The following is a 27,671-nucleotide window of genomic DNA, read 5'->3' on the forward strand; positions in this document are numbered from 1 at the left end:
CACTGCTAGGACAACTGTATAAATCTGTGTGTCTTATGATAAGGAGCGGCATTCAGCAGAAGAAGGACCTTGAAGCAAATGGCACTTTTAACAACACGAGACTAAATTAAATTAACGATAATGAGATGTACATAACAGTTTTTATTGGGTTGTCTCTGGTAATGTCTTGGAAGCTACTTTAACAACATGAGGCTATACAATCACTAATATACTTGAGACTCATTCATGTAAGTTTTCTTTGTTCTGAGAAAGAAAGAGGACATTGCAATGACAAAGGATTCTTTGCCTTCAAAAAATATTTCCATGTTTTTATATTTGGAGTATTGTGATTTAGTTAAGTGTGACACAACCTACACGAAACATAGTCATTTGTAGGGCTACTTATACTGTGAATGATTTTTACTGTGTAAAACTAAACACTATTCTTATCTAATATATATTTTTGTCATACATCCTTGTTTTTGTCATATAATCAATTGTATTATATTTTTGTGATTTGCATCATGTTTTCACTGTCACTGTTGCATTAAAAATTGTTTTGTAGATAACGATAAAGAAGTGATAGTGTTCATTTGTTATTTTATATAAAGAGTCTCAGTGATAATTAGTTCATTATAATGATTTGATAATGAGTTCACTTAAAAATGCAACAAAAACATATAATGTAAAACATATTTGATATTACTCTTAAAAAAAATAACTTGAAAACACACAAAACATCTGAACAACATTCAACAAACTGCAATTTTTATAAACAATGACATTGATTAAAAAAAACACTAATATAATACTTGTGGCAGAAAACAGGACAAGTAAATATAAAGTAGATTATGGTACTGGTGACAGGAAAACAGGGTTCCAAAGGGTTCTTCGACTGTCCCATAGGAGAACCTTTTTTGGTTCCAGGTAGAACTCTTTTTGGTTCCAGGTAGAACTCTTTTTTGGTTCCAGGTAGAACTCTTTTTGGTTCCAGGTAGAACTCTTTTGGTTCCAGGTAGAACTCTTTTGGTTCCAGGTAGAACTCTTTTGGTTCCAGGTAGAACTCTTTTTTGGTTCCAGGTAGAACTCTTTTTGGTTCTAGGTAGAATCCTTTGAGACCCAAAATACTTTTTACCTGATTCCTAAAATGGTTATTCAAAGGGTTGGGGACAGCTGAAGAACCCTTTTAGGTTCTAGATAGCACCTTTTTTTTCAAAGAGTGTACCTGATGGTGACTGTCTACCTGATGGTGACTGTCTACCTGATGGTGACTGTCTACCTGATGGTGATTGTCTACCCGATGGTGACTATCTACCTGATGGTGATTTTTTCCGATGGTTAACCTGATGGTGAGGTCCATGAACTGGGCGATGAAGATGGCCGTCACAGCCTCGTAGAGCCTGTCCTGTCCACGTTGATGGTGGAGCTCCTTGAAGGCAAAACCCTCTTGTCCATCGCCATCGGTCTCTTCCAGACACTGTTGGGCAGTGTGGCAGAGCTGAGGGAATGATTCAGAAGAAAATAAGTACATTTTGAATAGGATAGATGGATGGATGGATGAATGAATGGGTGGGTGAATGGATGGATCCAATGAATGGGATGGATCAATGATTGGGATGGATGAATGGATGAATGAATAGGATAGATGAATGGATGAATGAATGGGTGTGTGGATGGATGGATGAATGAATGATGGATCAATGGGTGAATGGATGGATGGATCAATGGGTGTGTAGTGGATGAATGAAGTTGGGATGAATGACCGTTTTTTTTCTCCTCAATTTCGTGGTATCCAATTGTTTTAGTAGCTACTATCTTGTCTCATGCAACTCCCGTACGGCTCGAGAGACGAAGGTTGAAAGTCACGGAGTCCTCCGATACACAACCCCCAACCAAGCCGCACTGCTTCTTAACACAGCGCCATCCAACCTCGGAAGCCAGCCGCACCAATGTGTCAGAGGAAACACCGTGCACCTGGCAACCTTGGTTGTGGCGCGCACTGCGCCCGGCCCGCCACAGGAGTCACTGGTGCACGATGAGACAAGGATATCCCTACCGGCCAAGCCCTCCTAACCCGGACGACGCTAGGGCAATTGTGCGTCGCCCCACGGACCTCCCCCTGTCGCGGCCGGTTACGACAGAGCCTGCGCGCAAAACCCAGAGTCTCTGGTGGCACAGCTGGCGCTGCAGTACAGCGCCCTTAACCACAGGCGCCAACGGGGAGGCCCTGGATGAATGACAGTTTCAATCATAAGACCTTCATCAGGACCCTGGGAGTTCCTTCATTTATGTTATTCAGAATAATAACAAACAATAACGTTTCCTTAAAACCACTTCCTGAAGTCAAACCAAATATCCAGTGTGTACAGTATTTCTTATGAGTAGCCTCACTAGATGAGGTTCCCAGGGCTGTGGAGTGCTTGCAGCAGGCCTATTAACAAGTAGGGAGTTCTGTGTGTCATGGTGAGGTAAAGTCAAGGCAGTGTAACCAGACTGTGAACCAAGCTGGCCTGTTATCACACACAGTGTGCAGCTGACATCCACAATCTCTCCAGATCTTCCCTGCTATCAGGACAGGATCTATCACTGGGGCGTACCCTGATGGACGGAGACAAAACAGAGTTGTGTTGCATTATGTGCACCACTGAACATTGGAAAGAAATAAAACAATCCCACAGGGAAACCTCTAAGAGACATGAACGCAGCTTTAGGGCCACCCAGAATATACACAGGCAGAATATTATCAAATGCCTTCTTTAGCAATTGTGTTCTAAAATTATTTATATAGTTATTATTGTTATTGTTATTATTTAAAAAAATATATATACATAGCAAGATGGTCAGCCCACTATTAATGTTTGTTAACTTACCTGATGATGGTAAGTAACCTGCTTTATGATGGCCATTCCAGGCAGTCAAAGAAGTCCTTAGGTCTTCAACTCTCTCAGGACCAGACCAGACCAAAGCCTATGAAAGACCACTAGACCCTAGGGCATTCACCCTACTGGGCCACAACGGGCACCATGTCACCCCCCTGAACCCCTGTAGGGCTGGGGAGCTGGAGGAGGAGGGCTGCTTTCTACCATACTGTCTTAGTACATGTGGGGTCAAACGACATTAGGAGGCTAGCACTCGAAACTGCAGAACTGGATTTGAAAGGAACTGATTCTAACTCTGAAAGACTCCAAAATGAATCCGATTATTTCAAGCCCTATATCATTGCTCTGGGCAACAGGCTACTGGCTTTACACATCTGGCTAAAAGACTACTGTAGCTCTGTTGGCATAATTTGTATAGATAACTTTGACACATTTTGAAACAGAGGGATGCTCTAGTCTACAGGAATGACGGAATCCATCACATGATCTTGTTGCCTGGACTTTGTCCTCATATTTCAAGGCCGCGTTGAGACAATGACTTATTAGGGACCCGAGCCATGCTCCTATCATTTGTGTTACTGAATTGTTGTAGTGTTGCTGCAAATGTACATTGTCCCAGGGGGGCTGAAAGTAAGTAATAATAATGTAAGTAATCTAATTTATGCTCCTCTATCTCCCCTGAATGCCTCTGTCAATCCAGCAGCTATTGTCAGCAATCATCGCCCTTGAACCTGAGCTGATCTGTGCCCTAGTAGAAGACCACTGTGTGCAGCTCCGCACTGCACTATACAAATAAATACCACTGTCATGTCTACCTCTGATAAGCCTCCCAGAAAAGCAATAAAACAAATATAGGAGTCCCCAATAAATAGCCCACATTAACATATGTAACCAGGGAAACAAGTGTCATACACCCAATAAACAGTCCGTGAGTGGTATATTGGGCTCTAAGTTATTTCTGTGACAATATAGGGCCTACTTAAACCTTCCAAACGATAGCAGTGTTCTTGTGCTGGTCAAATTCATTTTTGATTCTACTCCTCAATAGATTCACGTTGGATACAACCTATTGTGCCGGGAGTTGAATGCAGGCCCTAACAGGTGAGTATTCTCATCAATGTGCCACTGCCAAGAAGAGGAGCATGTGCAGTGACCTAAATACCAGAACACTGGCCTTATCCAAGAGTTCACCCGCGGTGTGCGGAGATGGATATCATTTATCAACATATTGGTTGTGTCAATAATCATGTTTCAATTAACATTGGGAAAAACTATGTCAATATAGCCCAATAAACATGTAGATATAAAATTCTCAAATTTATACATAAATAAAACATACATTTCTCATAATCCCTCCAAAAAGTCTTGCACATGCCTCCCAAGCCCCAGTTGTAAAGACAATGGCACCTATTTCCCTGTATGGTGTACTGTGACCACAGCCCCTACTGCCCAACCAGGGTCTCCGGTCAAGTGTAGTCCAATATAGGGAATAGAGCTCCATTGGGACACATACAGTGTAACCTGAGAGCAGTGTGAGGCATCAGTCAATACAGAGCAGCACTAAAGGCTGATACAACGCTGAAAGGCATGCTGGAAGACAGCCCTTATTCTCTGCTGTCAAGCGGCTGCCATTCAGATGGCGGTGGTGGTGGTGGTGGCGGTGGTGGCAGTGGTGGTGGTGGTGGTGGGGGGGGGTGATGAAATGCTGCCATTATAAAAGAGAACAAAGGGCTGGTGGCAGGAGACACCCCGATCCTAACCTGGCAACCTGGCCTCCCTTTGTCCCCCATGCAGCTTCATTCATATCTGACCATCCACAGTCCACCCGCACACCACACCCACACCCACCCTGCTATTCCACTGCTTCACTGCTGATACGTGCCATGGCACAGAGGCACCAGGGTGGTGGGCTGAGAAATGGGTAATAAGCAGACCATCTTCAAAAAAAAAAAAGTGCGCGGCGCAGCAGCGTGGTGATGACTAAATCAGGTCAGATAGCTTGTGATTGAGACAAATGTGTGTGTGTGCGTGTGTGAATGGGGGTATGTGTGTGTGCGTTGCACTCAGTGCGTGTGAATGGGGTATTGTGTGTGTGAATTGGGGGGTACTGTAATTAGTGGAAGGGGTACTGTGTCAGTGAATGTGTGTTATTTGTGTGCATTTAAAATTTGAATCCCCTACTGTAATTAGTGGTGGTATGACTAGCTTTCTTTCAATTAGCTGGATATACTGTAATTGATGGGGTACTGTAATTATGAATGGGGGTACTGTAATTGTCTAGCGTAATTAGTGAATGGGGGCTTAATTAGTGGATGGGTACTGTAATTAGTGAATGGGGGTACTGTAATTAGTGAATCGTACTGTAATTAGTGGATGTACTGTAATTAGTGAAATGGGGGTTGTAATTAGTGAATGGGGGTGCTGTAATTAGTGGATGGGGGTACTGTAATTAGTGGAAGGGAAATTGCTGTAATTAGTGAATGGGGTACTGTTATTTGTGAATGGGGGTACTGTAATTATGTGAATTGGATGGGGTACTGTAATTAGTGGATGGGGGTACTGTAAACTAGTGAATGGGGGTATTGTAATTAGTGGATGGGGGTACTGTAATTAGTGGATTGGGTATTGTAATTCGTGATTAGGGGGTACTGTAATTAGTGGATGGGGGTACTGTAATTAGTGGATGGGGGTACTGTAATTAGTGAATCGGGGTACTGTAATTAGTAAATGGGGGTACTGTAATTAGTGGATGGGGTACTGTAATTAGTGAATGGGGGTGCTGTAATTAGTGGATGGGGGTACTGTAATTAGTAAATTGGGTACTGTAATTAGTGGATGGGGTACTGTAATTAGTGAATAAAAGCTGTAATTAGTGGATGGGGGTACTGTAATTAGTGGATGGGGTACTGTAATTAGATACAAAACAATTAGGTCTTGGCACACTGTAATTAGTAGCAGGGGTACTGTAATTAGTAATGAAAACTGTAATTAGTGAAACAGAGAAACGGTCAAGTGCTTAATGTGATGTTATGGACCGCAGCTGTGTGGTCTGTATTAGTGAACAAACCAAATTAGAGACAACCAGCACTGTAATTGAGCCACAAGTCACTTTGAAATGAAAAAGGTACCTCTTGAATTGTTGCAGATGTGGAATCTGTAATTATTTTTTTTAATAGTGTAATTGGGGATGGGTGAGTGATACAAAACACGGTCTTGGCACTGCATCACTACAGACCCTGGTCTGACGCAGTCAAGGCTTAATGTGATGTTATGGACCGGCTGTGATTGGGAGTCCCAAAGCTCGGGACAACCACAGCACAATGTTTAATCTGAGCCACAAGGCTTGGAAATAAAGGAACCTGCTGGGGTAGGATTGCAGCTGGGTCATTATTTTTAATAGTGTCGGACTCCCAGGGGTCTAGGTTTCACTACAGACCTGGGGGTAGGATTTCCGGCTGGGTAGGGTTTGGCGCTGTAGGGTTTGGCCGGCCGGGGGGTAGGTTTTCGGCGGTGGGTAGATTCGGCCGGGGGTAGGGTTTGGGCCGGGGTAGGATTCGGCCGGGGTAGGGTTTGGCCGGCCGGGAGTAGGGTTTGGCCGGCGGGGTAGGGCTTGGCCGGCCCGGGTGGGGTTCGGCCGGGGGTAGGTTTCGGCCGGGGAAGGATCGGCCGGGGTAGGGTTTGGCCGGCGGGGGTAGGGGTTGGCATTGGGTGGCAGGGTTTGGCGGGTAGGATTCGACGGGGTAGGGTTTGGCGGGGGTAGGATTCGGCCGGGGGTGGGATTCGGCCGGGGTAGGGTTTGGCTGGCCGGGGTAGGATTCGGCCGGGTAGGGTTCCGGCCGGGGGGGTTTGGCCAGGGTAGGGTTTGGCCGGGGTAGGGTTTGGCTGTAGGGGGTTTGGCCAGCCGGGGTGAGCAAATCATTGCTAATAAGAATGTCTTCTTAACTGGCTTGCCTACTTCAATAAAGATTAAATAAATACATTTAAAAAAATTTGCATTTGCAGGACTGCACATTCTTCTGGAAGGAAATTCTAAGGTGAGGCTCCTACATGATGTTTGCCTTTGCAAAGGAACAGTTAAGTATTCAGTATAACTAATAAGCCTCAGCAGAATATGACCTTAACCACTGATAAGTTCTTAACCACTTCCAAATGTTGCTGCTTGGATTTTGTTCAGTTCTGCATCGTGAAACCTTTCACTAGGATGAAAGTTATTCTGTACACACACACACACACACACACACACACACACACACACACACACACACACACACACACACACACACACACACACACACACACACACACACACACACACACACACACACACACACACACACACACACACACACACACACACATGTAACAGTAGACCAACGATACTGGGACATACATACTGTATGTTATCTGAGCTCACATGTCAAAACAAAAGCCTGAGACCAACGCTTCAGCTTTACACATTGCTTAGGTTGAATATACTGTATCTACTGCAGTTTCAACAAGAGTTGTTGCAGAGCTTTAACAGTACATTTTGAATTTGTTCACTTCACAAATTGACCTGCTATTCTTTGAAATCTCATTATTTGATTTGATATAGAAAGTGGATATTATCCAGTCTGCACATCTGATATACTTCAGGTTCAACTTTCCTTCCCCCTCCTAGACTATTCGACCGTTATCCCAGACTTGGCACCCCAGCTCGTTCCCTCTCGACTACACAGACCAGCCAGATGTGAGGCTACCATACGAGCTCATTGGCAGCATGCCAGAACTGAAGGTATACCCTCTGTCCCGTGTTGCACACACATATTAGTGGATAAGTCCCAAATGACAACTTGTTCCCTTTATACTGCACTGTTTTGACCAGAACGCTATCTAGGGCATAGGGTACAATTTGGAATGTCTATCCATTATTAATACACAACTAATTGACAGTCGTCTCTGAACGGTTGGCTATATGTTATCTGACTCTAATAAACCACAAGAAGGCCAGGGCGACCCCAGGGCACTGAGTACGACTGGGTCCACTATGAGCTTCTTTACATACACACTTCCTCACAACGACAACAGCAGAAACAACTGAGTACGACTGGGTCCACTATGAGCTTCTTTACACATACACATTCCTCACAACGACAACAGCAGAAACAACTGATATCGACACAGTGCTCTTGTATTTCCTATCCTGTCCCTTCTGGCTTATTCCCTGTGATTGTGTTAGCTCCCCAAAGCGAATGTCAAAGCTTTAGCTCAGCGTGCTAACGCAGTCAATGTGTCTCTCCTCAGACAATCCGTTCCGCCTACAGAGGATCGCTGAGGTTTTCTCGGAGGACGGAGAGGGAAACATGACCCTGGATGACTTCCTGGATATGTTCTCCGTGCTGAGTGAGATGGCTCAACGAGATCTGAAAGCCTACTATGCATTTAAAATCTACGGTTGAGTGTGTGAGATGGTTGTGCCTTGAATAACATCTCCCATCAGCAGGTCGGAAATACTTCTGGTTTGCTCTCAAAACAGTTTTGGTTATGTGAAACAATCTGCCCAGCAAGAAATAATATCATTTTAACATAATCAGCAACTTGATGTTTGGTATTTGGAGTTTTGGTATTTTATTAGGATCCCCATTAGCTGTTGCAAAAGCAGCAGCTACTCTTCCTGGGGTCGACACAGAACAGGAAACATGATATAATACAGAACATTAAATAGACAAGAACAGCTCAAGGACAGAACTACATAAATAGCTACATATTAATACATACACACAGAATATCTCGGTCAAATAGGGGAGAGGCCTTGTGCCGTGAGTTGTTTCTTCATCTGTTTTTTGAAACCAGGTTTGCTGTTTATTTGAGCAATATGAGATGGAACGGAGTTCGATACAAAATGGCTCTATGAAATACTGTACGCCATCTTGAATTTGTTCTGGATTTAGGGATGTGAAAAGATCCTGTTGGCATGTCTGGTGGGATAAGTCTGTGTGTCAGAGCTGTGTCTAAGTTGACTATGCAAACAATTTGGGATTTTCAACACATGAATGTTTCTAAATAGAAAGAAGAAGTGATACAGTCAGTCTCTCCTCAACTCTTAGCCAAGAGAGACTGGCAGAATAGTATTTATATCAGCCCTCTGATTACAATGAAGAGCAAGATGCCCCACTCTGTTCTGGACCAGCTGCAGTTTAACTAGGTCTTCCTTGCAGCACTGGACCACACGACTGGACAATAATCAAGATCAGACAAAACTAGAGCCTGCAGAATTTCTGGAGTGCTGTGTCAAAAAGCAGAGCATCTCTGTATTACGGACAGACCTCTCCCCATCTTTACAACCATTGAATCTATATGTTTTGACCATGACAGTTTACAATCTAAGGTAACGCCAAGTCATTTAGTCTCCTCAACTTGTTCAACAGCCACACCCATTCATTACCAGATTCAGCTGAGGTCTAGAACTTGTACCAAATATAATGCTCTTAGTTTTAGAGATGTTCAGGACCAGTTTATTACTGGCCACCCATTCCAAAAACAGACTGCAACTCTTTAAGGGTTTCAGGGATTTCATTAGCTATGGTTGCTGATGTGTATATGGTTGAATCATCAGTATACATGGACACACATGCTTTCTTTAATGTCAGTGGCAGGTCACTGGTAAACATAGAAAAGAGTAGAGGGCCTCGAGAGCTGCCCTGCGGTACACCACACTTTACATGTTTGACATTAGGGAAGCATCCATTTAAAGAAAACCCCTTGAGTTCTATTAGATAGATAGCTCTGAATCCACGATATGGCAGAGGCTGAAAAGCCAAAACACATATGTTTTTTCAACAACAGGTTATGGTCAATAATATCAAAGGCTGCACTGAAATCTAACGATTCCCACAATCTTTTTATTATCAATTTATTTCAACCAATCATCAGTCATTTGTGTCAGTGCAGTACATGTTGAGTGCCCTTCTCTATAAGCATGCTTAAAGTCGGTTGTTAATTTGTTTACAGAGAAATAGCATTGTATTTGGTCAAACACAATTTTTTCCAACAGTTTGCTAAGAGCTGGCAGCAAGCTGATAGGTCTGCTGTTAGAACCAGTAAAGGCTGCTTTACCACTCTTGGGTAGCGGAATGACTTTGGCTTCCTCCAGGCCTGAGGACAAAGACTTTCCACTCAGATTAAAGGTATGACAGATAGGAGTGGCTATAGAGTCAGCTCCCATCCTCAGTAGCTTTCCATCTAAGTTCTCAATGCCAGGAGGTTTGTCATTATGGATTGATAACAATCATTTTCCCACCTCTCCCACACTAACTATACAAAATTCTAACTTGCAATGCTTTTCCTTCATTATTAGTTTTTTTATGCATGAATACGATGGCTGTTCGTTGTTGACATTTCCTGTGAAGTTCGCCAATGAAGTAATCATTCAAATAATTGGCAACATCAAATAGTTTGTGATAAATATGCCATCTGATTCGATGAAAGATTTGCAGTAAGTCAGCCAATCAGATGCAGTGCAGCCAGACTTATTAGCCACTCATTTTGCCCCATCTCTGTGAATGATTGATAAGGGCATTATAGAGGGGCCCAAACAGGCTGTATGGACAGGGCAGGCCTGTACAAAAAAAGGCCTTGCACGGTCTGTGTTGCTAGAGTCACACCCTAATTAACTGGCGATGACAGATGACGTTTCACCGCAGGCAGCTATGCAGTGACATGACCACAGTCATGGGTCAATAAAACGCAAAGCAAGGCTCTGTTTGGAATTGTTTAGTTACAGGATAAAAAGGGAAGTCTATGCTTCCCGAAAAGTAGTGTTTAGAGCGTTGGGTCAGTAACCAAAGGTTGCTGAATCGAATCCCTGAGCTGACAAGGTAAAAATCTGTTATTCTGCCCCTGAGCAAGGCTCAGTGTTAACCCACAGTTCCACAGGCGCTGAAGACATGGATGTCGATTTAAGGCAGCCCCCTGTACCTCTCTGATTCAGAGGGGTTGGGTTAAATGCAGAAGACACATTTCAGTTGTACAACTGACTAGGTATCCCTCTTTCCCTTTAGTACACTGCTACTACCAGGGACCAAAGTAAGCTGTAAACTAAAAGAGGGGAATGTGAACTTTAATCTTTAACTGATCATTTGAATAATGACATCCTACTACTGTTTCTATTCCTCCTGCAATCCTCTCAGACTTCAACAATGATGACTTCCTGTGTAAGTCTGACCTGGAGAAGACGCTGAACAAGCTGACGCGGAATGAGCTAACAGGAGGACGAGGTCAGGATGGTATGTGAGAAGGTGATCGACGAGGCCGACCTGGACAACGATGGACGTCTCTCACTGGAGGACTTCCAGCACATGATCGTCCGTGCTCCAGACTTCCTCAGGTCTGCAGTAGTTGTCACCTAACCAATGGCCAAGCGTTTTTTTCCTGGGCAGTTCTTAACTTTAATTTAGCCAAACAACTGGGAACTCAGGAAAAAAATAATCTCGGACTGGGAAAATCATGACATCAGTGATCTTTAGGTCGGAGAAATCAGAGCTCTCGGATGATGTCAGAGTTTCTGACTTGTAATTCTGAGTTGGATGACTGTTCAAAATTTTTTTCGCAGTTGGGTGTTGTCTTGAACGCACTGAAGTCGGAGGTTTCCCAGTTCTGAGATGTCTTGAACGCACTGAAGTAGGAGTTTTCCCAGTACTGAGTTGTCATCAATGCACTGAAGTAGGAGGTTTCCCAGTTCTGAGTTGTCATCAACGCACTGAAGTAGGAGGTTTCCCAGTTCTGAGTTGTCATCAACACTGAAGTAGGAGTTTTCCCAGTTCTGAGTTGTCATCAACGGACTGAAGTAGGAGGTTTCCCAATTCTGAGTTGTCTTGAACTGAAGTAGGAGTTTTCCCAGTTCTGAGTGTTCTTGAATGCAGCATAACTCATTTGGAACAAATTCTAACATGTTGACTTTTCTTCCACAGCACCTTCCATATAAGGATATGAAGACTAAAGAGATGCCATGGACAATACCACCATGGATCCAAACATTTTCTCTACCAAAGATGTTATAGGGACCTTTAAAGTGTGCACTATGCAGGCTTAGGCTAGTTGTTTTTTTACTTTGATGTAGGCCGGAGACAGCCCACTGACCTGTTGACAGCTGAATAGTCTATTATTATAGAGCTATTGTAGCTATCAGGACAGGGCTCATTAGCTATGACGGCCAACAGTTGATTTGTATTCTCTTCTATGAAGGCTCAGTTACACCAGGCTTTAAAATAAACATCTTCCCCCATATTCCACTGAACCATGGAGGGGCAGTGGAGGGTGAAGCATCTGTGTCATGTATGAATTAACGCTCCATTATAAAATCATGGGTTCAGATAACAGTCAATTGTGCTTAATCATTCTGGATACATTCATACAATGTCATTTAAAGAGGCAATCTGAGATTCAAACAACAACAAAGCAGTCGTGCACCTCAACTCTTCTTTGGTAAACAGCTGAGGGATGGGGCTGTAGAAATGTAACCACTCTCAAATTCATAGATGAAGCTATGGATGCAAGGACCATGAGATCAAAATTATAGTTTCAAGCTATACCGTGTTTGTTTACAATTATATTGTTTACATTTTTTTTGTAAAACAAGCTTGTATTTGGGGTTCTGATGGAGTAAGACAGTCAAACTAAGCTCATGAGGAATGTATACATTTATTCTTCAAGAATCAGTGACTATATATTAAGATTAAAGTCCAAAAATGTATGTACCAATTCCAGATTGTATGTACCAATTCCAGATTATATGTACCAATTCCAGATTGCCCCTTTGAAGAAAAAAAAAGATGACTCACAGCTCTTTCAAATTATTAGATTTTATTCAATCAAAGTGCAGATATCTACAAAACTGTAGATCAATTTCAATATGATTGTATTAAGTATAGTACAATTACAGTAGATCTCTTCTCTCTTTTGAATGTGATATATTAAAAACAGCATTTTATATTTTCTTAAAATGTCATTTCTTTCTCGTGGTGTACCTCACAATCGACAATGGAATAAAGATGTGGTCATAAAAAAGCAATGTAAGTGATATGCATTTAGGGGTGAACTGACTTTTCCTACACCTACCTTTCCACTTAGTCATGCATTGGTGTCAAGTGGAAGTTCGCCACGTACTGACAGAAGGAACAAGGAGGGATGAATAACACATTTTAGAGGAAGTTTTGACAGAAAAATGTTTTGACTAAAATGACACACACCTGTCTTTTTCTACACTGTTGTACGATGTCAAGCTATCAAAATAAAAAAAGATAAAAGTAGTCTCCTTTGTGCTCACCTCTACTGTCCGCAGCCGATGGAAGTTGTTTGAGGGTGGTTGTGCTGCAATTCTTGCCGGGACTGAAGACATCTATATCTGTCCACTAATACAGGACTAGTAAAGAGCCAGAGCACTACCTTTGTGAATTTTTTTTCAAACTAAATGTATTTGAGTGTTTACCAGCATTTGTAACTTCAGTCTGATAATTATCTTTACAAAACAGTTAATCTGATAATAGTTGTGGAATGTAAAAGTACTTGCCTGATACAGTATATGTTTTCAAGTTTCTTCAAATGCTTTGCAAATGAAACTTACTATGTGTAAACTGCAATGGTCTATTCATTCCTCTTCTATTTTAGTAGACGCTCTTAAACAGAGCAATTTACAGTAGTGTGTATATATTTTCATACTGGTCCCCTGTGGGAATCGAACCCACAACCCTAGCATTACAAGTACCATGCATGCTCTACTAACTGAGCCACATTGTCACATCACATTACTGTAGTGGTCATTGTTTTTCTTCATGGTGATAGAAAGTCTACAGGTACAAACCTAGATTATCAGCCTACTGTATGTACAATACAGTAATGCTCATTTACATTGTGGTTTGTAAGGATGGTAAATTAATACTGCACAAGAATGGGTTGTTTTCCATGTTATTTGATCAAGAAAAATCTATGTTTTTATCTTTGTCCATAACTTTGCACCTTTTGATGTCAATGTTTGAGGACAGGTTTATTTATTTATGGATTCCATTAGAATGACATCACAGAGAAAGAGACAGGGTTGTGTTCTGTCTGGATTCCATTAGAATGACATCACAGAGAAAGAGACAGGGTTGTGTTCTGTCTGGATTCCATTAGAATGACATCACAGAGAAAGAGACAGGGTTGTGTTCTGTCTGGATTCCATTAGAATGACATCACAGAGAAAGAGACAGGGTTGTGTTCTTTCTGGATTCCATTAGAATGACATCACAGAGAAAGAGACAGGGTTGTGTTCTTTCTGGATTCCATTAGAATGACATCACAGAGAAAGAGACAGGGTTGTGTTCTTTCTGGATTCCATTAGAATGACATCACAGAGAAAGAGACAGGGTTGTGTTCTTTCTGGATTCCATTAGAATGACATCACAGAGAAAGAGACAGGGTTGTGTTCTGTCTGGATTCCATTAGAATGACATCACAGAAAAGAGACAGGGTTGTGTTCTGTCTGGATTCCATTAGAATGACATCACAGAGAAAGAGACAGGGTTGTGTTCTTTCTGGATTCCATTAGAATGACATCACAGAGAAAGAGACAGGGTTGTGTTCTTTCTGGATTCCATTAGAATGACATCACAGAGAAAGAGACAGGGTTGTGTTCTTTCTGGATTCCATTAGAATGACATCACAGAGAAAGAGACAGGGTTGTGTTCTGTCTGGATTCCATTAGAATGACATCACAGAGAAAGAGACAGGGTTGTGTTCTGTCTGGATTCCATTAGAATGACATCACAGAGAAAGAGACAGGGTTGTGTTCTGTCTGGATTCCATTAGAATGACATCACAGAGAAAGAGACAGGGTTGTGTTCTGTCTGGATTCCATTAGAATGACATCACAGAGAAAGAGACAGGGTTGTGTTCTGTCTGGATTCCATTAGAATGACATCACAGAGAAAGAGACAGGGTTGTGTTCTGTCTGGATTTCATTAGAATGACATCACAGAGAAAGAGACAGGGTTGTGTTCTGTCTGGATTCCATTAGAATGACATCACAGAGAAAGAGACAGGGCAGAAAGATACTGCTCTTACTGTTCTTATTTATACCTTTTTTTTGTGCCAAAGATGAGATCGACACTCAGCAAAAAAACAAATGTCCTCACTGTCGACTGTGTTTATTTTCAGCAAAATGTATGTGTAAATATTTGAATGAACATAAGATTCAATAAACTGAGACATAAACTAAATAAGTTCCACAGACATGTGACAAACAGAAAGAATAATGTGTCCCTGAACAAAGCGGGGGTCAGAATCAAAAGTTACAGTTATCTGGTGTGGCCACCAGCTGCAATAAGTACTGGAGCGGATCTCCTCCTCATGGCCTGCACCAGATTTGCCAGTTCTTGCTGTGAGATGTTACCCCACTCTTCCACCAAGGCACCTGCAAGTTCCCGGACATTTCTGGGGGGAATGTCCCTAGCCCTCACCCTCTGATCCAACAGGTCCCAGACGTGCTCGATGTGATTGAGATCCGGGCTCTTTGCTGGACTTGGCAGAACACTGACATTCCTGTCTTGCAGGAAATCACGCACAGAACGAGCAGTATGGCTGGTGGCATTGTCATGCTGGAGGGTCATGTCAGGATGAGCCTGCAGGAAGGATACCACATGAGGGAGGAGGATGTATTCCCTGTAACGCACAGCGTTGAGATTGTCTGCAATGACAACAAGCTCAGTCCGATGATGCTGTGATACCCCGCCCCCAGACCATGACGGACCCTCCACCGCCAAATGAATCCCGCTCCAGACCATGACGGACCTCCACCGCCAAATCAATCCCGCTCCAGACCATGACGGACCCTCCACCGCCAAATCAATCCCGCTCCAGACCATGACGGACCCTCCACCGCCAAATGAATCCCGCTCCAGACCATGACGGACCCTCCACCGCCAAATCAATCCCGCTCCAGACCATGACGGACCCTCCACCCGCCAAATCAATCCCGCTCCAGACCATGACGGACCCTCCACCGCCAAATCAATCCGCTCCAGACCATGACGGACCCTCCACCGCCAAATCAATCCCGCTCCAGACCATGACGGACCCTCCACCGCCAAATCAATCCCGCTCCAGACCATGACGGACCCTCCACCGCCAAATCAATCCCGCTCCAGACCATGACGGACCCTCCACCGCCAAATCAATCCCGCTCCAGACCATGACGGACCCTCCACCGCCAAATCAATCCCGCTCCAGACCATGACGGACCCTCCACCGCCAAAAATCCCGCTCCAGACCATGACGGACCCTCCACCGCCAAATCAATCCTTTTTCTGGGTCCAGACCATGACGGACCCTGGTGATAAATCCGCTCCAATATTGCGGACCCTCCAATCCCGCCCAGACCATAGCAGGACCCTCCACCGCCAAATCAATCCCGCCCCCAGACCATGACGGACCCTCCACCGCCAAATCAATCCCGCTCCAGACCAAAGACGGACCCTCCGCCAAATCAATCCCGCTCCAGACCATGGGACCCTCCACCGAAATCAATCGCTCCAGACCATGACGGACCCTCCACCGCCAAATCAATCCCTCCAGACCATAACGGACCCTCCGCCAAATCAATCCCGCTCCAGACCATGACGGACCCTCCACCGCCAAATCAATCCCGCTCCAGACCATGACGGACCTTCACCGCCAAATCAATCCCGCTCCAGACCATGACCAGGACCCTCCACCGCGCAAATCAATCCCGCTCCCAATAGACCATGACGGACCCTCCAGTAAATCAATCCCGGCTCCAGACCATGACGGACCCTCCACCGCCAAATCAATCCCGCTCCAGACCATGACGGACCCTCCACCGTAACATGAATCCAAAGCTCCAGACCAGACGGACCCTCCACCGGAGGCCAAATCAATCCCGCTCCAGACCATGACGGACCCTCACCGCCAAATCAATCCCGCTCCAGACCATGACGGACCCTCCACCGCCAAATCAATCCCGCTCCAGACCAGACGGACCCTCCACCGCCAAATCAATCCCGCTCCAGACCATGACGGACCCTCCACCGCCAAATCAATCCACGCTCAGACCATCGGACCCTCCGCCAAATCAATCCCGCTCCAGACATGACGGACCCTCCACCGCCAAATCAATCCCGCTCCAGACCATGACGGACCCTCCACACCAAATCAATCCCGCTCCAGACCATGACGGACCCTCCACCGCCAAATCAATCCCGCTCCAGACCATGACGTGACCTCCACCGCCAAATCAATCCCGCTCCAGACCATGACGGACCCTCCACCGCCAAATCAATCCCGCTCCAGACATGACGGACCCTCCACCGCAAATCAATCCCGCTCAGACCATGACGGACCCTCCACCGCCAAATCAATCCCGCTCCAGACCATGACGGACCTCCCCAAAATCAATCCCGCTCCAGACCATGACGGACCCTCCACCGCCAAATAATCCCGCTCCAGACCATGACGGACCCTCCACCGCTAAATCAATCCCGCTCCAGACCATGACGGACCCTCCACCGCCAAATCAATCCCGCTCCAGAGAAGGGGACCCTCCACCGCCAAATCAATCCCGCTCCAGACCATGACGGACCTCCACCGCCAAATCAATCCCGCTCCAGACCATGACGGACCCTCCACCGCAAATCAATCCCGCTCCAGAGTACTGATGACGGACCCACCAGACTGATTTCAGGGGTATATGTGAGGATAACATCCAGACAGACTGACAGGCCTTTTCTGGGTGTTTGGAGTACCTGTACTGACAGGATTGGTGACATCTGACTGATTTCAGGGGTGATATGGTGGGGGTATAACACCAGACAGGGTCAGGCCAGGGAGAGAGGGGTGAGTTTGGGTCACCTACCAGACAGGGGGAGACATCTTGGTCAGACTTAGTGAACAGAGCACAGGGGTGAGTGTGGTGGGGCCACCTGTAGAGTTTAGGGTGACAGGGACAGAGGGGTGCTAATGGAGGACGATAGCACCAGCAACAGTCAACAAAGAGCTATTTGAAAGTTTAATGTTTAAAAGTAAATCAAATTGCTTGGGAACAGACTTGATGGAGACAACCGAGCACTGAAGGTGATCCTTGGTAAAGATTGCCACTCCTCCACCTTCGGAAGATCTGTCTTGCTGAAAACAGGTTAGAACCAGGGAGGTAACATTAAAACATAACAGTATCCAGGGCAGACCAACACAGTCTGGTGGGGGTACCTGTACTTAACCCAGACTTTCCAGGATCCATTTTATGAACATAGAGGGGTCAATGTGGTTGGTACCTGTACCAGACAACCCAGGCCCACACTTTCAATTGATCCATTTATGTAATAAGCTTCAATTGTTAACGTGCAGAAAAACCAGGCTTTACGAGAGCAAAAATCAGTGGAGCAGATATCAGTGAGCGCAAGTCAGAATTGGGGAGCTAGCAACAATAGATGGGTCAGGGTGTACATGCACATTTCCAGATATCATCAGTAGTAATACAATCAAGGCCCGGCAGAGGACAGGGGGAGAGATCTGCAGTGCTGATTTATGACATCTGACTCTGCATCAGATGGTAACAAGATCATATTGTACAGCAATTTCATCCAGACATGAATACAAAGCTGGAGAGAGGTGGTTAGAATAGGATGGGACAGGCCAAGAGAGGGTCTGTTTAACCAATATAGGGAGACAGGCCAAGTGTGGGAACAAGAGGGGTGAATGTCTGTCCCAATGTTGGGTAAAGAAAGTTTGTAGTCAACAAAGTATTCAGGAGTCCAGGGCAGAAATAGCAAAAAAAGCAAAATGCACAATAATAAAAAATAAAAAATATATATAACGACTTGGGGCTACCCATTGTACCAGTTCAGGGGGAGTCACCCAAACAGCGGGTGCGTGTGTGCTGGAGGGGGAGACAGGCCGGGAGAGAGGGGGAGTATGGTGGAGGTACCTGTACCAGACAGGGTGAGACAGGCCAGGGCAGACGGTGAACAGAGAGGGTGAGTGTGGTGGGGGTACCTGTACCAGACAGGCCAGGGAGACAGGCCAGGGAGAGAGGGGTGAGTGTGGTGGGGGGTGCCTGTACCAGACAGGGGGAGACAGGCCAGGGAGAGAGGGGTGAGTGTGGTGGGGGTGCCTGTACCAGACAGGGGGAGACAGGCCAGGGAGAGAGGGGTGAGTGTGGTGGGGGTACCTGTACCAGACAGGGGGAGACAGGCCAGGGAGAGAGGGGGTGAGTGTGGTGGGGGTACCTGTACCAGACAGGTGGAGACAGGCCAGGGAGAGAGGGGTGAGTGTGGTGGGGGTACCTGTACCAGACAGGGGGAGACAGGCCAGGGAGAGGGGGGGTGAGTGTGGTGGGGGGCACCTGTACCAGACAGGGGGAGACAGACCAGGGCAGAAACAGGCCAGGGCAGACGGTGAACAGAGAGGGAGAGAGTGGTGGTGGGGGTGCCTGTACCAGACAGGGGAGACAGGCCAGGGAGAGAGGGGTGAGTGTGGTGGGGGTACCTGTACCAGACAGGGGAGACAGACCAGGGCAGACGGTGAACAGAGGGGTGAGTGTGGTGGGGGTACCTGTACCAGACAGGTGGAGACAGGCCAGGGAGGGGTGAGTGTGGTGGGGTACCTGTACCAGACAGGGAGACAGACCAGGGAGAGAGGGGTGAGTGTGGTGGGGGGTACCTGTACCAGACAGGGGAGACAGACCAGGGCAGACGGTGACCAGAGAGGGGTGAGTGTGGTGGGGGGTACCTGTACCAGACAGGGGAGACAGACCAGGGAGAGAGGGGTGAGGTGGTGGGGGGGTACCTGTAACAGACAGGGGGAGACAGACCAGGGCAGACGGTGACCAGAGGGTGAGTGTGGTGGGGGTACCTGTACCAGACAGGTGGAGACAGACCAGGGCAGACGGGGAACAGATCGCCAGGTGGAATCCAAGCAGCAGTGCAGCAGGTAATGGGAGTCACACCCACTTGGGAGAAGCCTTTATTTCTGTAAGCAAATTTCCTGTAGAAAATGCCAGTGACTGATCTTTGAACAGCAGGAGGGGACTTCTGAGGATGCTTCAAAGACTCCTGACACTTGTTGGGCCCAAAGGCCTTTTACTTCACACCTTAGTGCTAATTGAATTGGTATCTGGCTCAATTCTAGGTTGGAATGGCGTCCTCGGGACTCTGCTGTTTGTTGATCTAGAGCAACCTCCGTAAAGCTTGGAAAATAAAACCTTGGCAGCAGTAATCTCTTTGGTTAATCTTGGTCAAAATTAGGTTGTAGGTTTGGAGTTTTGATCTGGGGCGAAGGCCATGCTGTGGAGTGTAGCATCCTACATACAGTTGAAGTTGGAAGTTTACATACACCTTAGCCAAATACATTTAAACTCAGTTTTTCACAATTCCTGTCATTTAATCCTAGTAAAAAGTCCCGTTTTAGATCAGTTAGGATTACCACTTTATTTTAAGAATGTGAAATGTCAGAATAATAGTAGAGAGAATGACATTTCTCCAAAAAGTACAATCTTTGTCCCCATGTGCAGTTGCAAACGGTAGTCTGGCTTTCTTATGGTAGTTTTGGAGCAGTGGCTTCTTCCTTGCTGAACGGCCTTTCAGGTTATGTCGATATAGGACTCGTTTTACTGTGGATATAGATAGTTTTGTACCTGTTTCCTCCAGCATCATCACAAGGTCCTTTGCTGTTGTTCTGGGATTGATTTGCACCAAAGCACATTCATCTCTAGGAGACACAGCGCGTCTCCTACCTGAGCAGTATGACGGCTGTGTGGTCCCATGGTGTTTATACTTGCGTACTGTTGTTCGTACAGAAGAACGTGGTACCTTCATGTGTTAGGAAATAGCTCCCAAGGTTGAACCAAGGTTGAATTGTGGAGGTCTACAATTGTACAATTGTTTTCTGAGGTCTTGGCTGATTTCTTTAGATTTTCCCATGATGTCAAGCAAAGAGGCACTGAGTTTGAAGGTAGGCCTTGAAATACATCCACAAGTACACCTCCAACTGACTCAAATGATGTCAATTCGCCTATCAGAAGCTTCTAAAGCCATGACATCATTGTCTGGAATTTTCCAAGCTGTTTAAAAGGCACAGTCAACTTAGTGTATATAAATTTCTGACCCACTGGAATTGTGATACAGTGAATTATAAGTGAAATAATCTGTCTGTAAACAATTGTTGGAAAAAGGACTTGTGTCATGTACAAAGTAGATGTCCTAACCAACTTGCCAAAACTATAGCTTGTTAACAAGAAATGTATTGAGTGGTTGAAAAACAAGTTAATGACTCCAACCTAAGTGTATGTAAACTTCCGACTTCAACTGTATATACCTGCCTAAAATCTATCAACTGTATATACCTGCCTAAACTCCAAATCTATCCTTTTGCAATGAGAGAAATGTTGGTGGAAAAGATTTTATGAGCAAATATGGATATAATAACTATCATATCAATATCCATTTTGGAGTTACGCGATGACACGCTATTTGTCCTCCTACTATGACTTGTCTTTGAGAAAGCATGCCGTTAATTAGGCAACAGATGAAATACATCATGAATTTAACAGGGTGGTAACAGTGTATAGTGATGAGCTTTCCAATAAATGCAGAGGGCTTTATTCTGGTGACACGACCACTGATGCTTGGCTGCCATTTGACAAACAAAATGAATCTCTGTCTTTTGTCCAGAATTATCTCATGCTGTAGGCTATACTCGCACTGTATCTGCGAGCTGTACTGTATCTGCGAGCTGTTGGCTAGAGTGCAGGTTCTAATACCAGTGGGCATTTGCTATAGAACACAACATTTTTAGTGAGAAAACCATCAGCAGAGTGGAAAATGGAAACACATTTCACTTGTAAAAAAGAAACGGCCCTTTTTCAGGACCCTGTCTTTCAAAGACAATTCATAAAAATCCATATAACTTCACAGGTATTCATTCTAAAGGGTTTAAACACTGTTTCCCATACTTGTTCAATGAACCATAAACAATTCATGAACATGCACCTGTGGAAAGGTCATTAAGGCACTAACAGCTTACAGATGATAGGCAATTAAGGTCACAGTTCTGAAAATGTAGGACACTAAAAGAGGCCTTTCTACTGACTCTGAAAAACACCAAAAGAAAGATGCCCAGGGTCCCTGCTCATCTGTGTGAATGTGCCTTAGGCATGCTGCAAGGAGGCATGAGGACTGCAGATGTGGCCAGGGCAATAAATTGTAATGTCCGTACTGTGAGACGCCTAAGACAGTGCTACAGGGAGACAGGACGGACAGCTGATCGTCCTCACAGTGGCAGACCACGTGTAACAACACCTGCACAGGATCGGTACATCCGAACATCACACCTGCGGGACAGGTACAGGATGGTAACAACAACTGCATGAGTTACACCAGGAATGCACAATCCCTCCATCAGTGCTCAGACTGTCCGCAATAGGCTGAGAGAGGCTGGACTGAGGGCTGGTAGGCCTGTCGTAAGGCAGGTCCTCACCAGACATCACCGGTAACAACATCACCTATGGGCACAAACCCACCGTCGCTGGACCAAACAGGACTGGCAAAGCAGGAATGTCAGTGTCCTGCCATGGCCAGCGAAGAGCCCAGATCTCAATCCCATTGGGCACGTATGGGACCTGTTGGATTGGAGGGTGAGGGCCATTCCCCCCAGAAATGTCCAGGAACTTGCAGGTGCCTTGGTGGAAGAGTGGGGTAACATCTCACAGCAAGAACGGGCAAATCTGGTGCAGTCCATGAGGAGGAGATGCACTGCAGTACTTAATGCAGCTGGTGGCCACACCAGATACAGACTGTTACTTTTGATTTCGACCCTTGCTTTGTTCATGGACACATGATTCCATTTCTGTTAGTCACATGTCTGTAGAACTTGTTCAGTTTATGTCTCAGTTGTTGAATCTTATGTCCATGCAACTATTTACACATGTTAAGTTTGCTGAAAATAAACGCAGTTGATTGCGAGAGGGACGTTTATCTTTTGGCTGAGTTTATTTTCCTATTCGGCACATTGAATTGTTTTTATGTGCACTACGTCATCACTTACGTTTTTTCATCAGGAACTATACAATTTGACGGAAACATCTCTGGTGGGAAAATGCGTGTATTGTTTTTATGCAGTTTTTTTTTTTTTTTTTACAATATTCACATGGAAATCTGTCCCCAATCGGATGGAAAACTAGCACAAACAGATCTGGGACCAGGCTAGGTCCAAACCGGGAAGAGTATTAGTTATTATTAAGACGTGGTTGAGAGACAGCAGCAGGTCCCAGTACAGTAGATATCGAAAAAGGGGAAGGCTAGTTTAAAGGACCCCTCCTGTCAATGTTGTACATGTATTTTCATTGTTTTAGCCTGGTCCCAGATCGGTTTTGTGCCACTGCCAACTTCATTGTCAAGCTAAACATGACGATGAGTGACAAGGAGTTGGTATTATAACACAAACAGACTGGAACTCAGGCTATTTTTAACTCTTCAAAACACAGACATTTAATAGAACAGGAAGGGACAAACTGGGAAGTGTTGGAGTAATAGGACTCAATGGTTAAACACTGTATCAACGTAGGACACAAGCGATCCTAGGTGTGTCTATCATATATACACACCATTTTATCCTAGCACTTCCAAAACATATTCAAAAATATCACACTGCTTTTCAATGGATTTTTCAATTCATAATTCTGGACATTTCTTTCAACGCATTATTCCAATGTTATAAACAGCTGCCGGTGGTGATGCGCTGCCACCTAGCTGTCAAACAAGGTACTGACCAAAAAAGACAGACACGACCACATGAAACCAAGACTCACAAGACCTTGATGAAGTTTTAGCTTGACTTCATAAGCCAAGAGAACGTCACATTTAGATTATACTCAAATTTGTCAGGGCAGTAGCATACAACTAAAAACCCTTTTACTAAAAACTGATACCAGGGCCTGTATTCTTAAAAGCGTCTCAGAGCAGGATACTGATCTAGGATCAGTTTTGTCTTTAAATCATAACAAATAAGACAACCTTATCCTAGGTCAGCATTAATATCCAGGGACATTTGTGACCAAAGGCCCTGAACCATAGAACACAAGTCATATCAGAAGTAGCAACGGAGAGGAAGCCATTTATAAAGGCGTAATAAACAACACTCATCTAAAATGTGCCCAAAGTATCTACCAACCATTACCATAAATCCAACAGATCATGTCATTCAATTAAATGGACAAAAATATGCTTGTTCTATATTGCAAAACTATCACTTGGCACAGACTACACACAACACAAAGGGTTACTGGTAAAGTGCAAAGGGATGGATTGCATTGGATCAGAAGGGGTTTGTCTGTTTGTCCGTCCACATTGTAACATGGATGTTTGTACTAGCAGACAGCCACTCCAGTTTAGAGTGAAAAAGCTGAGTGTTTCACTAGCTAACTACCAGAGACGTCATATAGCTGGAATAAACATGAGCTTATAAATGGATGTTGTTGCTGTAACTTGACTGAAAAAAAAAAAAAAAAACACTATCGCTGCTTTCGAAATGGCACCCTAATTTCTATACAGGGACTGATTTAGACCTGGGACACCAGGTAGGTGCAATTAACTATCAGGTAGAACGGAAAACCAGCAGGCTCCGGCCCTCGTAGGGTAAGAATTAAATAGCCCTGCTCCATTGGGCCACATTTCAACAGATTTCACACAGAATGTTCTAGAGTAGAAAAAGTAGTCCCAGGCCTTGTGTTAAGAGCATAGCCGTGGGAAGCTAATACAAGACTATTTAAGGCCCAGTGCTGTACACCTGTGAATACACACATACATACAGAACCAGTCAAAAGTTTGGACACACCTACTTATTCCAGGGTTTTTCATCTTATTATTGTTATTTTTTTTACATCGTAGAATAATAATGAAGTCATCAAAACTATGAAATAGCACATATGGAATCATGTAGTAACCCCCCAAAAAAGTTAAATCAGAATGTATTTTAAATTCTTCAAAGTAGCCACCCTTTGCCTTGATGACAGCTTTGCACTCTTGGCATTCTCTCAACCAGCTTCAATTAACAGGTGTGCCTTGTTAAAAGTTAATTTGTGTAAATAATTTCCTTCTTCATGCATTTGCGCCAATCAGTTGTGCTGTGACAAGGTAGGGGTGGTATACAGAAGATGGTCTTTTACCAAATAGGGCAAAGTCATTATTATGGCAAGAACAGCTCAAACAAGGAAAGAGAAACGACAGTCCATCATTACTTGAAGGTCAGTCAAGAAGTGGGAAAAGTTTCTTCAAGCGCAGTCGTAAAAATCATCAAGCGCTACGATGAAACTGGCTCTCCACGAGGACCGTCACAGGAAATGAGTTCCCCAGGAAGACCCAGAGTTCCCTCCGCTGCAGAGGATATGTTCATTAGAACAACTGCACCTTAGACTGCAGCCCAAATAAATGCTTCGGAGTTCAATTAAAAGACATCTCAACATCAACTGTTCGGAGGAGACTCGTCAATCAGGCCTTCATGGTCAAATTTCTGCAAAGAAACCACTACTAAAGGACACCAATAAGAAGAAGAGACTTGCTTGGGCCAAGAAACACAACCAATGGACATCAGACTGGTGGAAATCTGTCCTTTGGTCTGATGAGTCCAAATGTGAGATTTTTTAATTCCAACTGCACATGTCTTTGTGAGATGCAGGGTAGGTGAACGGATGATCTCTGCATGTGTGGTTCCCACCATGAAACACAGAGGTGGTGTGATTTGCTGGTGACACCGTCAATGAGTTATTTACAATTCAAGGCACTCTTATCCAGCATGGCTACCACAACATTCTGTAGAGATACGCCATCCCATCTGGTTTGCGCTTAGCGTGACTGTGATTTGTTTTTCAACAGGACAATGACCCAACACACCTCCAGCCTGTGTAAGGGCTATTTGACCAAGAAGGAGAGTGATGGAGTGCTGCATCAGATGACCTGGCCTCCACAATCACCCGACCTCAACCCAACTGAGATGGTTTGGGATGAATTGGACCACAAAGTGAAAGAAAGCAGCCAACATGTGCTTAGTACTTTTCCTTCAAGACTGTTGGAAAAGCATTCCAGGTGAAGCTGGTTGAGAGAATCCCAACAGTGTGCAAAGATGTCATCAAGGCAAAGGGTTGCTAATTTAAAAAATCTGAAATATATGTTGATTTGTTTAACAATTTTTTTGGTTACTACATAACTATGAAATAACATGACATGTTGATGTCTTCACTATTATTCTACAACGTGAAAGAAATAGCACAACTAATGAAAAACCCTTGAATAAGTAGGTGTCCAAAATTTTGACTGGTACTGTATGTATATAAAAAAAGTCTAAATATATTTTTAAATTCAAATTTTTCAGGTGGTGCTGCAGCACTATGGTTAGAGGCTGTGTGTTTGTTCTCAAGACAACATCTGGGACTGGCAGTAAACAAGTCAAACACTTGGATTCAGTACAATAACTTTGTCCAGGAAGAGAGGCCTGTTGCAAGCCTCTCATGTATAGAATAGCATCAAATTATTATCTTGGAATGTAAACAAACGGAATATCATTCAAATTGAATTTTCTTTTAGTCTGCGTAATTAAATTATTTAGCGATCAATCTTTCCTGAAGGATTGTGAATATTCAAGTCATATTATATTCATTTAAAAACTCTTTCATCAAAAAAAATAAGCTATCAGTCTCTGGCTTGTTAACAATGTGGCTAGGGGAAGAGAGGCCTCTTCTCTGGCTCATGTTAACAATGTGGCTAGGGGGAAGAGAGGCCTACAAATAGTCTCTGGCTCATGTCAGTGGCTAGGGGAAGAGAGGCCTACAAATAGTCTCTGGCTCATGTTAACAATGTGGCTAGGGGAAGAGAGGCCTACAAATAGTCTCTGGCTCATGTTAACAATGTGGCTAGGGAAGAGAGGCCTACAAATAGTCTCTGGCTCATGTTAACAATGTGGCTAGGGGAAGAGAGGCCTAAAATAGTCTCTGGCTCATGTTAACAATGTGGCTAGGGGGAAGAGGCCTACAAATAGTATCTAAACATCCACGCATCATGTTCCCAATCCCAAACCTTTGGGTCATTCAAGCGATCGAACTGAAAAGTAAAACGGGCTCCAACTTTGGCAGGTGTGGAGCCAGGTGGCTGCATGTGAAAATGTATGTACATAGAGACTAGTGTGAAACAGGAAGAAGAGCTTTTCTGTGTGACATGTCATTTGAACCTTCTTAAAAAACAAGTGGTGTTTCCACGGTTGGTCTGTCTGTCCGACCCGTGGTGAGAGAAAACAGGAGGTTGGTGTGCCGCAGGTAGGACAGCAGCATTACCAGGTGTCACGGGGCCATTGTGGATGGAGTCGCGGTTACCGTACTCCAGCTACCCCAGGGCGTGACGTTGGGAGAGATGGACAGTGAGGGAGAGAGAGCGCAAGAGGCAACTTGTCCTAATTATCTCCTTACCAATTACCATTGGCCCCAAGTCTTCGATGTTCACGGACAGCGAGCTACAAAAGTATCGGGACAGTGACACATTCTTGGTTGTTCAGGTTCGGTACTCCAGCGCAGACTGTCAGCTTTCATTTGAGGGTATTTTCATTGTCGGGTGAACCGTTTAGAAATTACAGCACTTTTTGTACATAGTCCCACCCATGTTAGGGGAACTAAAGTATTGGGACAAATTCACTTATACATGTATTAACGTAATTAAAAGTGAAGTATTTCATCACATATTCATAGCACACAATGACTACGTCAAGCTTGTGATTCTACAGATTTGTTGGATGCATTTGCTGTTTGTT

The 27,671-nt window shown here is 44.5% G+C and overlaps 1 pseudogene; it reads left to right on the plus strand.

Annotated features, from left to right (window-relative positions):
* The first annotated feature begins 4,775 nt into the window (after window positions 1-4,775).
* LOC135534686 (calcium and integrin-binding family member 3-like) lies at window positions 4,776-11,828 on the plus strand (annotated as a pseudogene).
* Window positions 11,829-27,671: the final 15,843 nt, after the last annotated feature.

Source organism: Oncorhynchus masou, unplaced genomic scaffold (genome assembly GCF_036934945.1).
Source record: "Oncorhynchus masou masou isolate Uvic2021 unplaced genomic scaffold, UVic_Omas_1.1 unplaced_scaffold_3809, whole genome shotgun sequence".
Classification (NCBI taxonomy): domain Eukaryota; kingdom Metazoa; phylum Chordata; class Actinopteri; order Salmoniformes; family Salmonidae; genus Oncorhynchus; species Oncorhynchus masou.